Raw genomic sequence first — 14,953 nt, 5'->3', positions numbered from 1 at the left:
GAGGAACATGAATCTTATCTACATCTATTTATCACTTGTGGCATTTCTTCATAAATTTGCAACAGTCAGATTCAATTGTCAGCCAATAGTAACCTGCTCTCAACAGCTTCTTAGCCATAGCATGTCCATTGGAATGAGTACCGAAGGAACCTTCATGGACTTTAGTCATCAACAGGTCTGCTTCATGTCTATCCACGCATCTGAACAAAACCTTATCGATGTTTTTTTTATAAAGCACATCACCATTCAAGTAGAAATTTCCAGCTAATCTTCTCAAAGTCTTTTTATCTTTCAAAGATGCCTCAGGCGGGTAAATCTGACTTTGGAGGAAACACTTGATATCAAAATACCACAACTTTTCATCTTTAACTTCTTCAATAGTAAACACATGAGCTGGCCTATCAAGACGCATCACAGTCAAATTAGGAACTTCATTCCAGAATTTTACCACAATCATTGAAGCCAACGTTGTAAGAGCATCTGTCATCCGGTTTTCATCTCGAGGGAAATGATGAAACTTAACCTTTGAAAAGAAAGTTGAAATCCTCCTCGCATAGTCTCTATACAGTATCAAACCGGGTTGATTCGTCTCCCATTCCCCTTTGATTTGATTCACAACCAAAGCTGAATCTCCATAGACATCAAGATACTTGATTCTGAGATCAATGGCCTCTTCAAGCCCCATAATGCAAGCTTCATACTCAGCCATATTATTTGTACACTTGAAATTCAATCTAGTTATAAACTGAAAATGTGTGCCTTAAGGAGTAATAATCACTGCCCCAATGCCATTACCATATTGATTAACATCTCCATCAAATACCATGCCATAACGGGAACCAGGTTCTGGCCCTTCTTCAATCAATGGTTCATCACAATCTTTCATTTTCAAGTACAAGATCTCTTCATCAGGAAAATCGTACTGCACTGACTGGTAATCTTCAATAGGTTGGTGAACTAAATGGTCAGCCAAGACACTACCTTTAATAGCCTTTTGAGATCGGTATTCAATATCATACTCCGATAACAACATCTGCCAACGGGCAATCCTCCCAGTTAAAGCAGGCTTCTTAAAAATATACTTGATTGAATCCATTTTGGATATCAACCAAGTGGTATGATTCAACATATACTGGCGCAGATGCTTAGCAGCCTAAGCCAATGCGTAACAAGTCTTTTCAAGCATAGAATACAGAGTCTCACAGTCGGTGAATTTCTTACTGAGGTAGTAAATAGCATATTATTTCTTTCAAGTTGTAAGACCCCAATTTTGACCCTAAGATCCCTCATGCAATTTCATCATAAGCATTAGCATTAGGATCATACCTTGGCATCCTCCTTACCCCTCTTTCATTGGGTGTTTTTGGAGAGATCACCAAGTACTTTGTGATTGTATCATACTTGTATTTTATCATTTTACTAACCAAAATACCAAACATATTTCTTTGCATTTGCCTAACTCTTTTGTAGGTAGGGCATGATTCCATTGATCTATCAAGTTCATATCTAGGAATTGAGACCCTCATGACAAAGAGAACAACCTATAATTGATGCAAGAATTATCATGAGCATCATATATGAATCCCAAGGATCTCCACATGTCATATTGATGAAGTTTTCTTCAAGAGTATGTGGGTGATTTGCATTGGAAATCCTAGTTTGACTGGGTATATTAAGTGACTTCTCCAACAAGCTATCTGACCAATTGATCAAATTTCTCAAGGGACACTACAAAATTCAACATATTATGCATATATGATCTACCATGAGCCTACAAAGTCAAGTTATTTGAAGGTTAGCAAGTTGGTTGATGGTGGTTGGCCAGATGAATTCATCTGATCAAAACTGGGTCTCCCTAGACCGTATCGCCTAAAATATTCACCATATGAAAATGATTCCAAGAGAAAACTTACTCTAAATTACATTACAAACAACTTTCATGTTGAGACATAGATCTAGTTTTGCTTGGAAAATAATTTTCTATGTTGAAACATTATAGGTCATTTTGTCTAAACCCTAATTTGAAAGTCAACTTCCCAAGGCCATAACATGCTCAATTTTTATGAGATGAAAGATTTACAAGTTTCACAATCAAATTCAATGCGTCTACTTCAACTTTTATGTTTTGAGTCAGAGCTAATTCAACTTTTGTGAGCATGTGATATGAGGTTACGTTATAGGTCACTTTTGACCTATACCATTGATCAAGTGATTTTTCCAAACTTCAAAAATGCATAACTCTATCATTTCAAATCCAAATGATATTAAATTGGTGACAATTTTGAAGTTATTTAAGAGAGCTACAACTTTGATAAAGACACGTTTCTCATTTGAAGCTCACGTAAAAAGTTAAGCAAGGTGGAATATTGAGACATATGGCTTGACACTTTGAAAAATTTTGATATGTCAAAAATTTCCAAACTTCCACCTCAAATTTCTTTATGATACAAACTCCAAATGAAAAAGTGTTGAAAGTGAAAGTTGTTCCTCTTGATCTCACCTTTCTAAAGAGCCCGAATTTATTCATTTTGGATAAGGAATGCATAGGCTGCGCATGGCATGAACATGGTGTCATCACTTGGCAAGGATCAAATTTCAAATCTTCATGAAGACTTGCCTTGCAATTCAAGTTGACTTCAGACTATCTCACACTCATTTGTGGACTTAGGGAAATGATTTTATGGGCCTATGCGTGTCCATGCACCCATGCATCATCAATGACCAAATTTGGAAAGTGATTTCAAGTGTGCAAAAAGCAATGGTTTCAACTATAAATAGAGTCTCATTTCCTCAGTATTTCATACATATTAGCGCCAGCTTTGATCCCCTACCTCTAACCTCACATTGCAAAGTATAATCCTGATAAACTCACTTGAATTTGAGTTTGAATTTCCACTGTTTTGAAATTCAAAACTCCAGGGATCCACAATCTTTTGAGCATTAAATCTATCTTCTGCAAGCATTTGGAGTGAGATCAAGCACGAACAAGAGCAAGATCAGTTGAATCCAGACCTCCATTGAAGGTATTTTCCAGAAATTTTTATCTTTTCGATTCTCTCTAATTCTTACTTAATTCCATTGATTCTTTGGTTGTCTGAAGTCCTACCAATGTAGGCAAGAAGATTGAGTTGCTTTAAGGCCAAATCGAAGCAACTCAATTCATGTACCTCAAATTTCAACTCCATGTATCTCTCTCAATATACTTGGAGTTAGGATAAATTGAGGTCAGATTCGTGATCAGTGCAATTTTTACTTTGAAATCATGTCCTTGTATTTAATTTTGGTGATGGTTATGACTGAACTAGTCCGGCAAGGTTCACCGAAGAAGACAACCGGTCCTTGACGCCGGTGGTGTGTTGGATGGTTCTGACCCATAGGATCCTTTTAAAATGATCTAATCTCATACCTTGGTTTTCATTACCATGCCTGTTGCGCGTTGACTAGGGCGTATCGTGGATACCGCGTTTCTGGCCACTTCATCTGCCATCTCAATTAATGAGGGAGATCAAGTGGTCCACGTTTTTCTGATTATTTTAATTTTCATTTTAATTGCATTATTTTCATTAATTTATATTAAATTTAATATTGATCCAAAAAAAATGAGAGTTTCACCAAAAACTTTCAAATATTTTCCTCTTTCATATTCTGAATTAAAATTATTTTTTGGATCGTTATTAATATTTTTCATGATTTAATTGATTTTGAATTTGTTTTTAATGGATTAAAAATATTTTTAAATGTCCAAAAATTATGAATTTTTTCTCCAAGGTCCTTTGACCTTGTTTGACCTATGATAAATCTCATGGCCATTTCATTGGTGTTTTGATGAGGTTTTAGGAATTGGACAAACCATATTTAATTTAAATGCATTATTTTAGTATTTTTAATTGAAATAAATGCCAAATAATTTTGTTGACCAATTGTGATGACTTGTTTGTGTTTGACTATTGTTGTTGGGCCTTGGTCAAGGTTGATCTAACTTTGTCAAATTAATATCATTGGATTTTGGGGATTGATGGAATGTACATTCCATCTCCCAAAATGAATGAATGATATTAATTTGGTAAAAGTCCTCCTTTGATCAATTTGTGTTTACATCTATTCCCCTCCCACTTCATCTCATTCCCATTCTTTATGCATTCATCTCATTTGGCCTATGCTATCTCAAATTCCTAAAGCTAGTTGATTGAAAAATTGACAAGAGTATGGATGAGATTATGCCACACCTTTTGCATATTCTTTTTTGTGTATGGTATGTTTCATGAGCATAGTTCATTATATTATGTCTCTAACATGCATTAACACCAAAATTCTATTGCCCAACCTCAAATAGTTGTGACTTCTACATAAGTCTAATTGTGATTGCTTAACATAGCGCTAAATTTGTGACATTAAAGACATAAGCATTCTAGTTAGTGAGATTGTAAGTCTCCCCTCTTTCATGGTATTGTGTGGAAGCTTGGCCTTTTTTCCTTCCTTTGGAAGATGTCTTGGTTCAAGGATCCATGCTTGTGATAAGTGGGTTGAGTGTTCTCCAAAGAATAACTTCAAATTAAAAAGCAAAAGCAAAACAATACTAACTTCTAACTTATTAACTACTAACTTTTAAATTCAAGCCATTTACTTTAATGCAATTTACTTTTAGCATTTTATTTCATTTGCCATTATTCATATCATTCTAATTGTTTATCTTAATGCAATTTTCACTTTGTCCATTTGGACCATATTGTGTGATATATCTTGTTTGTATATACTTTGTTTGTTTGTGTTGTCTTTGACCATTAAAGTACATAATAACAACAAAACCCTAAAAAACTTTTGTGTGGACTGTTGGCTTGATCTTGGACAAATGGACTTAGAACTTAGGCAACATTCCTATGGTAAAGGACTTGGCCAATGCCAGCTTATTGAGAAACCAGGTGCTTATGATTTGAAGCTTCATCTGATACATCATTCAAGATCTCTCTAAGTTCATCTGCAACATGATCATTGTGTAGCTGTTATTTTGAATTTGTGACTTGTGGAATTCACCTGTTACATGGGCTATTTTGAAGAAGATCATAGAATGGATAAGCTTGGATATGGCCATCTTTATTTGATGCCTTTCTCTTCAAGATAATATAATTGTGCTTTTGTGTATTGCTTAATAAAGTCCAAGGGAATTCTGGGTTTCTATTGACATTCTTGTCTATTGGATTGCTGCCCATTTGGTCAGATATTTTCAACTCTAAACTTTTAATTTTGTACATAGGGTAGTCTCTTCATCTTCTCCCCATTTCTTTAATTTCAAAATCTCTCCCTCCTTTTTCAAAATCTTCTTTGATTGAACTTATTCTGTTCTAAATTTTGACCATTTTGCAAAAAGATAAAAACTTTGGCCTTATGCCATTGCATTTTCAAACTTATTTTCTTAAATCAAACTTGTAAATGAACTTAACTACACTTGACTTAAACTTTCAAAAAATCCAAAAAATAACTAACTCATTCAAACCACTTTTAGGCCTTTCTGCATTTCAAACTTAATTTTTATTAAAAGCAATGCATCCACTTTGAAATTTGTATCACGAACTTCGAGGTTTTGATCCCTCATTTTTATGTTGGTACGTAGGAACAAGACCGAAGGTTTTGTCAAACACAAAAATATAATTAATTAATTATTTTCTCATCACCTCATTCTATTTGTTTGTAAACATCACTTTATACCAAGTACATATGCACACTAAAAGGGCTCCCTAGGAGTACCTAGGACACTTTGGGTACTAACGCCTTCCCTCTGTGTAACCAACCCTCTTACCTGTAATCTCGGACATTTTATTAGTTTTGATTTGAAAACTTATTACTTTTTGGGTTTTGTTTGTACTTTTTCCCTTTTCCCTTGGAAAAAATAAAAGCGCGGTGGCAACTCTTATTATTTAATCTCTAGCTTATCCATAGCTCGATGATCATGAATTTACCGCTACACCAGTTTCGTCTTGCTGACCAAGAACACAACCCATACTTTCTTCAAGCACAGTCAGATACATGATCAATGGTCTTCCTTAAACAGATGGAGATAGAATCGGAGGTTCAAGTAGATATTCTTTGATACTATCAAAAGCTTTTTGGTAATCTTCGGTCCAATCACAGGATTGATCTTTCCGAAGAAGCTTAAATATAGACGCATATGTGGCAGTCATATGCGATATAAATCTTGAGATATAGTTCAAGCGACCGAGAAAACCTCTGACTTGCTTCTCAGTTTTGGGCGCAGGCATCTCTTGTATTGCTTTGACCTTAGCAGTATCAACCTCAATACCCTTCTCGTCGACGATAAAGCCCAACAACTTACCAGAACGAACACCAAAAGTTCACTTATTGGGATTCAAGTGGAGTTTGTACTTCCTCAAACACTGGAATAACTTCAACAAATGCTCTTCTTCATCACTGGATTTAGAAATCATATCATCAACATAGACTTCAATCTCGTTATGCATCATATCATGGAAAAGAGTGGTCATTGCTCTCTGGTATGTTGCACCAACATTCTTTAAACCGAAAGGCATCACTCTATAACAGAATGTTCCCCAGGGTTTAATGAATATGATCTTCTCCATATCCTCGGGTGCCATCTTGATCTGATTATAACTAGAAAATCCGTCCATAAACGAAAAGACTTTGAATTTAGTTGTATTGTCTACCAACATATCAATGTGTGGCAGAGGAAAATCATCTTTCGTATTGGCTTTGTTCAAATCTATATAATCAACACACATACGGACTTTTCCATCATTCTTCAGAACATGCACAAGGTCCTATGCATCTCCACAAAGGACCGACGAATACGTCGCACATCGAAGATGGTACACGGGGTTCTATGCATTTCCTCACAATCACTGATGGTACACAAGGTCCTATGCATATCCTCATAATCACTGATGGTACACAGGGTCCTATGCATCTCCACCAAGGACCGACGAATACGTCGCACATCGAAGACTCAGAAGCTTCCTGGACAACCATCTACAATATTAACAAAGGAATTACCATGAGCAGGCAATGGGTTAGATTTTACATTCGGCGCACGGTCCTCAAAGGACACCATCCCACTTTTTACTAGCTTTTGGACCTCATACTTCAACGGGTAGCAGTTTTCAATATCATGGTCAGGAGCTCCTTGATGAAAGGCACAATGGAGTTCGGGCTTATACCACCACAGAAGTGGTTCTAGAATTTAAGGAGGATTTCTTGGCTGGAGTAGGTTCTTGAGAACCAGAGACGGATACAATTCGGCGTATTACTTAGGAATAGGGTCAAAAGAGACCTTCTTCCTCTCGAAATTTTGTTGTTGTTGTTGTTGTTGATTATTGGTGTTGTTGTTGTAGTTGTTTATTCTTTGTTGTGGCTGTTGTTGACGCTATTGTTGAACTGGTACTGATTGATTATTTTAAAATACTGGAATAACAGATGAAACTTGATGTTGATGCTGAGGTGGTTGTGGATTTCTTTTAACATGAGGCCTCCTCTGCCTCCCCATAGATACTGCATTGGTTTCACCTTCCTTCTTTCTAGAGAAACTGTTTCCATACTTCTTGCTCGATGATACCTCTTCCTTAGACAAACGTCCCTCACGGACACCTTCTTCTAATCTCATCCCCATGTTTACCATTTCGGTAAAATCGTTGGGGCACTAGCAATCATTCGTTTGTAATAAAATGAACTCAGGGTCTTAAGGAAAATCTTGGTCATCTCCTTCTCTTCCAACTGAGGATTGATCTGAGCAGCAAGCTCTCTCCACCTTTGGGCATACTTTTTAAATGTCTTTTTGTCCTTCTAAGACATAGACCTCAACTGGTCTCTATCATGCGCCATGTCCACGTTGTACTTATACTTCTTTACAAAAGCTTCACCTAAATCATTGGATGTGCGAACACTTGCACTATCCAACCTCATGTACCACCTTAGAGCAGCACCAGTCAGACTGTCTTGGAAATAGTGAATTAATAACTAATCATTATTAGTTTGTGTTGACATTTTTCTAGCATTCATGACGAGATGGCTAACTGGACAAGTATTTCCGTTATACTTTTCAAAGTCAGGGACTTTGAACTTCATCGGGATTTTGACATTCGACAATAAGGAAAATTCAGTAGCACTCTTACCGAACAAGTCATTTCCCCTCAACATCTTCAATTCCTTTCGCAGATCAAGGAACTAATCTTTCATTTCATCTATCTTTTCATAAACATCCGAACCCTCAGACGGCTCAGAATGGTAGATGGTGTCCTCGACACGAGGAAAAGTGTGAACAACGGGAGGCGGAACAAACATGACCGGACTAGATGCCGAAATGGAAGCAAAAGTAGGCGCAAACCTTTCAGGCACAAAGTTTGGTGGCATTCCCCACAGGAATTCGGCAGGCATAGTCACATCAAACTGAGTGGCAGGCACAGTTGAGGTAGAAACCTCTGAAATGACATTCCTCTGAGGGGGAGGAGTTGCAGGCATTAGAGAAGACTGATTTTGAGTAGCTAGAATAGAATCCATCATGGCAGTCAAACGAGCAATCTCATCTTTTAGTTCTCGGTTCTCTTGTTCCAAGTGTTCCATGATTCTCGATTGATTGGCGCGAGTGTTCTACCGGTGAGTCAGCTTGGCTGAAGCACAAAAGAATAACCAATAAGACATCTGCAGAAGAAAACCTGTTATGCAAATGATGCATGAAATGCAATGTTTTGATTGCTTTTATTTTCAAGGAACACATTATTTTATTAGCAAGTATATAATAACAATAATAATTTGATTGACCATAAAAATCTCTTTTATTCACATAATTTTGGAAGGATTACATTGAGTACAATTTCAGAAACCAAAATACAAGTACAAGAGAAAAGGAAACTAATCGTCCTAAGGATCCCCTAACAACAATGTCAGATGATCTGGCTACAGGCGCGTACTTCCTTCAAATGCGTCGAATCTCAGACTCAAATGAAGTCTTCATCTGAGCCTTCTCGAGGATAAGCTAATCAACAATCTTCTTCCAAGTACCGAAAGGTTAGGCCTACTAGAGTAAGATGGACCCCCTGGCTCTCTCTGTCTCTTCACTTATCGGTCTTCAATAAGTTCAATAAGCGTGTCTTTATCCGTAGACTCAAGCTGCAACTCCTCATGGTTTCGGCTCAAAGCATGGAACATCTCTTTCTACATATCTTTCTCTTGCTTCATCTTGGCGAGTGTGTCTTCAAACTTCTCTACATCTTGGTTAGGGAGAGTTAATGGCACAACAACAACCATAGACATAGGTCTTTCACAAGCATACAACATCTTCAATTCCAAAGCTCCTTTCTTCACCCAAGTAGTGTAAGCTTCCAAAGCTACACAGTTGCACGAACCAAGCTCGGACCTTGCTTTCCTATGCACATTATGCCAAGCGTGCAACATCTTCTGCTTCAAATGTTTGGGATCTTTACCCTCTTGAAAGAAAAGACCTTCTAACTTAGTGTTATTAGGTTTGTCTCTCAAAGGGAACCTTAGTTGATGTCGAGCCAAAGCAGGGTTGTAGTTGATTCCTACTTGTGTACCAATGAGAGTCACATTATAGAATTCACCACAACTGTCAATAATATCCAGGCTACTCAATACAAAGTCATACCAAACCATGTCATCATTAGTGAGAGACATAAGTCTCTGAGACCACCGTAGACATTATTTGTTCTCCACAAAAGTAGGTGTCTAAGGCATGTGCGAAATAAACCACTTGTACAGAAGAGGAACATAACACACAATAGTCCAACCACCTTTAGAATTCCTTAGATGCAAAGAGAAGTACATATCATCTAACAGAGTAGGCCCATGATTCCTAATCAAGAAGATTCTAATGGCGTTAACATCGACAAAACCATCAATGTTAGGGAACAAAGCCAAACCATAGATGAGTAAGACAAAGATGGCTTCAAAGGCATCCATAATACCGGCCTGAGCAAAAGTAGTAGCTTTCCCTATAAGGAACTCATAAGTCAACCAAAATATTCCTCCTTTCTTCACCCAATGAGCCTCAATCTTAGACTTCTTCAGATGAAGAGCTCCAGCTATAATATGAGATCTGGGAATCTCCCCCAATCCACTAAAAGGCAAAAGTTGATAATCGGGAAAAGTGAAGAAACGGTAGAGAGGATCATAAAACTGAACCAACACACTTAAGAGTCCTTCAACCACATCAACAGACAGTACAGATAAGAGCTTCCCATGATGTTGCTTGAAGTTCAAGGGATCTAATACAAAAGATGATAGCTTCCTTAGCTCTTTCAAATTGGGACATCTGAAACTATACTTCTTAGTGTTTCTTCGTCCACAATCCATGGTCTGAAAATATTTGCAAATAAAACCTCAGTTCCTTAAAGTTATTTTTCGTGTGATGTATGTTATGATGCGCATGAATGCATGAATGCAACAATCACAAATAAGGGATCACACACAAGGCAAATAAACAAAGGTCAAAGATTAATCAAGTCCTTGTCAAGATCAATCATCCATTTTGGTGGATTATGGTTTTCACCTTATCAACACCCAAGTTCCATTGATATTGACAAGACTTGATTGGATCAACCAAGAATCAAGGGTTTGTTGTGAGTCACGAGCATAAATTCAAGTTAAGAACCATCCCAAAGGAGTGTTCTAAGGATAAAAACCTGTAGATCATGTTCTAAAAAGTTCCCATAGTCTTAATTCCATCTATCGGATATTACAGGTTAGGATGACTGACTCATCAATCCATAATATTCTCAAGAGAAACTCGTCTGAGTGTAGTATCACGTAACAACTGTTATCAAGTCTACACTTGAGCAGTCTTCGTACTACGTCCTAAATAGGCCAAGTTGGGTTAAACCCACTGAGGACTACTCCCCAGCAGATTCGCCACTTAATTTCTGTAGCGGTAAATTCATGACCATTAAGCTATGGATAAGCTTAATGTCAATAAAACCAGAGTCGCCGCCGCACTTTTATTGTTTCCAAAGGAAAAGGGAAAATTACGAACGAAACCCAAAGATAGGAAGTTTTCAAATCAAAACTAATAAAATGCCAGAGGTTACAGGTAAGGGGGTTGGTTACACAGAGGGAAGGTGTTAGCACCCAAAGTGTTTTAGGTACTCCTAGGGAGCTCTTTTTTTATGTGCGTATAAAATATGTTTGCAATAAATAGAGTGTGGGGATAAGAAAAGAATTCATTAATTATATTTTTGTGTTTGACAAGACCTTCAGACTTGTGCCTACGTACCAACATAAAAATGAGGGATCAAAACCTCGTAGTTCGTGGTATCAATTTCAATGTGAGTGAATTGCTTTTAAAAAAAACTTAAGTTTAAAAGAGGCACAAAAGACCTAAAAGAGTTTGAATAAGAGTTAGTTCTTTTTGTCTTTTTAAATTTTAAGTCAATATGGTTAAGTTCATTTACAAGTTTGATTAATAAAAGAGTGTAAAAATGCAATGGCATAAGGCCAAGGTTTCGAATTTGCAATAAAGAGTCTAAGTTTTGAAATCACAAGCAAAGAAGGTTTTGAAAAGGTGGGAGAGATTTGAAATTTAAGAAGTGGGGGGAGATGAAGAGATCTGACCAGTGGGATGCAATCCAATAGACAAGAGTGTCATATAGAAACCCACTTTTCCTTTGGATTTTAAATCAAGCAATAAAGTAGAAAAATGAAGAGTAAGGCATCAAATAAAGATAGCCACATCCAAGCTAGCAACTTCATAGTCTTCTTCATAATCTTCCCATGTATCAGATGACATACTCCTTGAATGACTCATAATAAGGCATTAGACACAGGTTCAAGGTAACATTTGCATCAAGACCATGTAGCAGATGAACTCAAGTGTATCCCAATACTTGCATCATATGAAAATTCAAATCACAAGAACTTGGTTTTAGAAATGTTGGCATTGGTGATCACACTGAATCACTTCGTGTTTTTGACTCGGATTTCACATGTTTATTAGGACTTTATTATTATTTTGTTTGTATTATGCTCTCTTTTATGTTGTTTTTAGATATTTAGCTCTTTCGGGACCCTTTGAGAAGAAACGAAGCAAAAAGATCTAAAATTAGGGTTTTTCGACGAATATTGTACACATGGTGTTGCACATGGCAACCGCTATAGGAGAATCCATGACTCATCATCCCTCAACCAGGAGGTAACCGCCACGTTCCCATGATCTTTCCCATTTCCAAACATGGCGGGCGTCATGAAGGGATGGCGGGCTCCACCTTTGCAAATCACTTTCCCACTAAGGAGAAGTTGAGGGGCACCACGGTGTTTGCAAGCTGCTGAAATCCTCTATAAATAGTTCGTTCCATTTCACTTTCAAATCATCCAACTTAGTTTACAACACTAAGACTATATTTATCATCAGTAAAAGCGGTAATCCGTCACATCGGGGGGTTATCGCACCTTAGTGAGATTGAGTTGGGTCACTTCGAGTTGCTGTCGTCTTTATCTTCAGAGTCGGAGGTTTATTTTCCTTGTACCAGATTTAAAGCCTCCGTTTAGAGCAGGTTCTTATTTTATCGCTTTTATTTATTTTACTTGTCTATGCTTTACTTTATTTAATTTCTGTCTACGCTTTACTTTATTTACTTTCTGCCTACGCTTTACTGTATTTACTTTCTCGCTACGCTTTATTTTATTTAATTTCTGTCTATGCTTTACTTTATTTACTTTCTGCCTACGCTTTACTTTATTTACTTTCTGTCTACGCTTTACTTTATTTATTTTACACGCTCTTTACGCCTCACATTCTAAAACAACTTTTCATCATGATCAATATCGTTGTCTTTGTTGGTATTACCATGTCTGGCTAAATCTTTTAAAGGTTAGAATGTAAGGATCACGGTTAAAGAGATGTTTCACATATTGAATGTGTAGAAATACTTTAAAGGTTGTTTTGATTTTTAAATTGAGTTTTCTAAAACAAACTTGATTAGTTTTAACTATTCAAGGAGTGCGAAAGGACCCTGACTTAGTTAACTAGGAACTTTTATCACTTTAAGGAAAAACTATTGTTGAAACTGTTTTCGGATGCGTTGATAGATTTAAAATCAGGAAACTCCTTGGGTAAACTTTCCAAATCAAAATCACTTTTCAACTAAGTTTACGAGTCTTATTTCTTAAAAATAAGTTTACTACTTTAGCGTTCTGCGCACCTTTTATAAGTGACAATAAAAGGCCTTAATTTAAGGGTAAACTCGGTTCTGAATATGCGAAAGCGACAGTTCCTATTAAATGGATTCTTTTCAAGAGTAGAAAGTATTGTCTCATAAGTAGTTCTATTTAGACAATCGAAACATCACTTAACTGACGCGATATACATTCCAACTTGTCTTTATCTACACTTCATTTATTATTTACTGTTATTTTGCAACATCAATATCGCTTTTATACTGTCTTAGATAAACATCGTAACGATAGTAATTGGTAGATTGACGATTTGGTCTCTGTGGGATCGATATTCTTTTATATTACTTTGAGGCGATTCGTGCACTTGGGAATTCACCGATCATGTTTTTGGCGTCGTTGTCGGGGACCAACTTCGTCAAATTTCGTACCCTGTTGTTACACCGTCTAGACTAAGGCATTATTAGCCGGTAAATGCGAAGAACCTGTAGTACTGGAAATTTAGTACATCCTATAGCGGAACCCGAACGTTACACTCGTACACGCCTCTTACTCATCCGAATTAAGAAAGCTATGGCCAAGAATCGCGATCGGAGACCTCTTAAGGAATTTTCCCAACCCTCTGATGAGGAACCTAGTTCGAGTGTAGTCAACTCCCTTATTCCTGCCAACAATTTCGAACTAAAACCGTCTCTGTTGCAATTAGTGTAACAAAACCAATTCGCAGGCCTCGCTACTGAGAACCCAAACCAACATTTAAAAGCCTTTATCCAACTGGCCAACACCTTTAAATCCAACAGTGCATCACCAGATGCGATCTGTTTGAGATTATTTCCTTTCTCCCTCAGGGATAGAGCATGTTCATGGTTAGATTCACTTCCATCTAACTCAATAACTACTTGGGAAGACCATAGAAGAGTTCCTTTCTAGAAATTTTTCCCCCTAGTAAGAATGTTGTTCTTCGAAACCAAATAACTAGATTAACTCAAAACCAAGGAGAACCGCTCTTTGAAGCTTGGGAGGATATAAAGAGCTATTAAGAGTCTGCCCACACCATGGCCCAGAACAATGGCTGATCGTTCATACCTTCTACAATGGACTCCATTATAACATAAAGATGAGCATCAACGTTGCCGCAGGTGGCATGCTGATGAACAAACCTTACCCTGAAGCTTGTGACCTAATTGAGTATATGGCCCACAACCATTACCAATGGGGGACTGAACGAGCATCAATAGAGAAAAAGGAGACCCAAGGTGGAATACATGAGATAAGCTCTCTGGACATGATGCAAGCGAAAATGGACGCTTTAGCCCTTAAGGTCGAACATATGTCTATAAACACTAACACCGCAATGATAGTCTACACAGAGTGCGAATTTTGTGGATCTAAAGGACAGGAATCGGCGGAGTGTAATCTGTTGAACGACCTGAACACTGACCACGTGAGTTACGCCCAAGGTAACCAATTTTCGAACACCTACAACCCTGGATGGAAGAATCATCCGAATTTTTCCTATAAAAACCAGAACCCTATCCAAAATTATGCACCTCAAAGATCACAAGGTTATCAAGCCCAAAAACCAAATCAACCTATGCAAGTTGTGCCTCAGAAGTCTAACCTTGATAAGATCATGGAAAGTTTTATATCAGGTTAGACTTAGCAAAATAAAGAATTCCTAAACCAGAACATTCACGTAAACGAACTGATAACGCAATTAGGAACTAAGGTTGATTAAATAATCACTCACAATAAGATGCTTGAAACCCAAATCTCACAGGTAGCACAAAACCAAGACCCACAAACT

General features: G+C 37.3%; 1 non-coding gene across 1 annotated transcript; it reads right to left on the bottom strand.

The window, feature by feature from the left end:
• Positions 1-14,102: 14,102 nt before the first annotated feature.
• Positions 14,103-14,208, bottom strand: LOC127108774 (small nucleolar RNA R71). The gene has a single exon (XR_007796287.1). It is a non-coding gene; the product is annotated as a small nucleolar RNA R71 (small nucleolar RNA).
• Positions 14,209-14,953: the final 745 nt, after the last annotated feature.

The sequence above is a fragment of the Lathyrus oleraceus genome, chromosome 7, assembly GCF_024323335.1.
Source record: "Lathyrus oleraceus cultivar Zhongwan6 chromosome 7, CAAS_Psat_ZW6_1.0, whole genome shotgun sequence".
In the NCBI taxonomy this organism is placed as follows: Eukaryota; Viridiplantae; Streptophyta; class Magnoliopsida; order Fabales; family Fabaceae; genus Lathyrus; species Lathyrus oleraceus.
The sequence above is the reverse complement of the archived record's forward strand: the minus strand, read 5'-3'. Positions and strand labels throughout refer to the sequence as shown.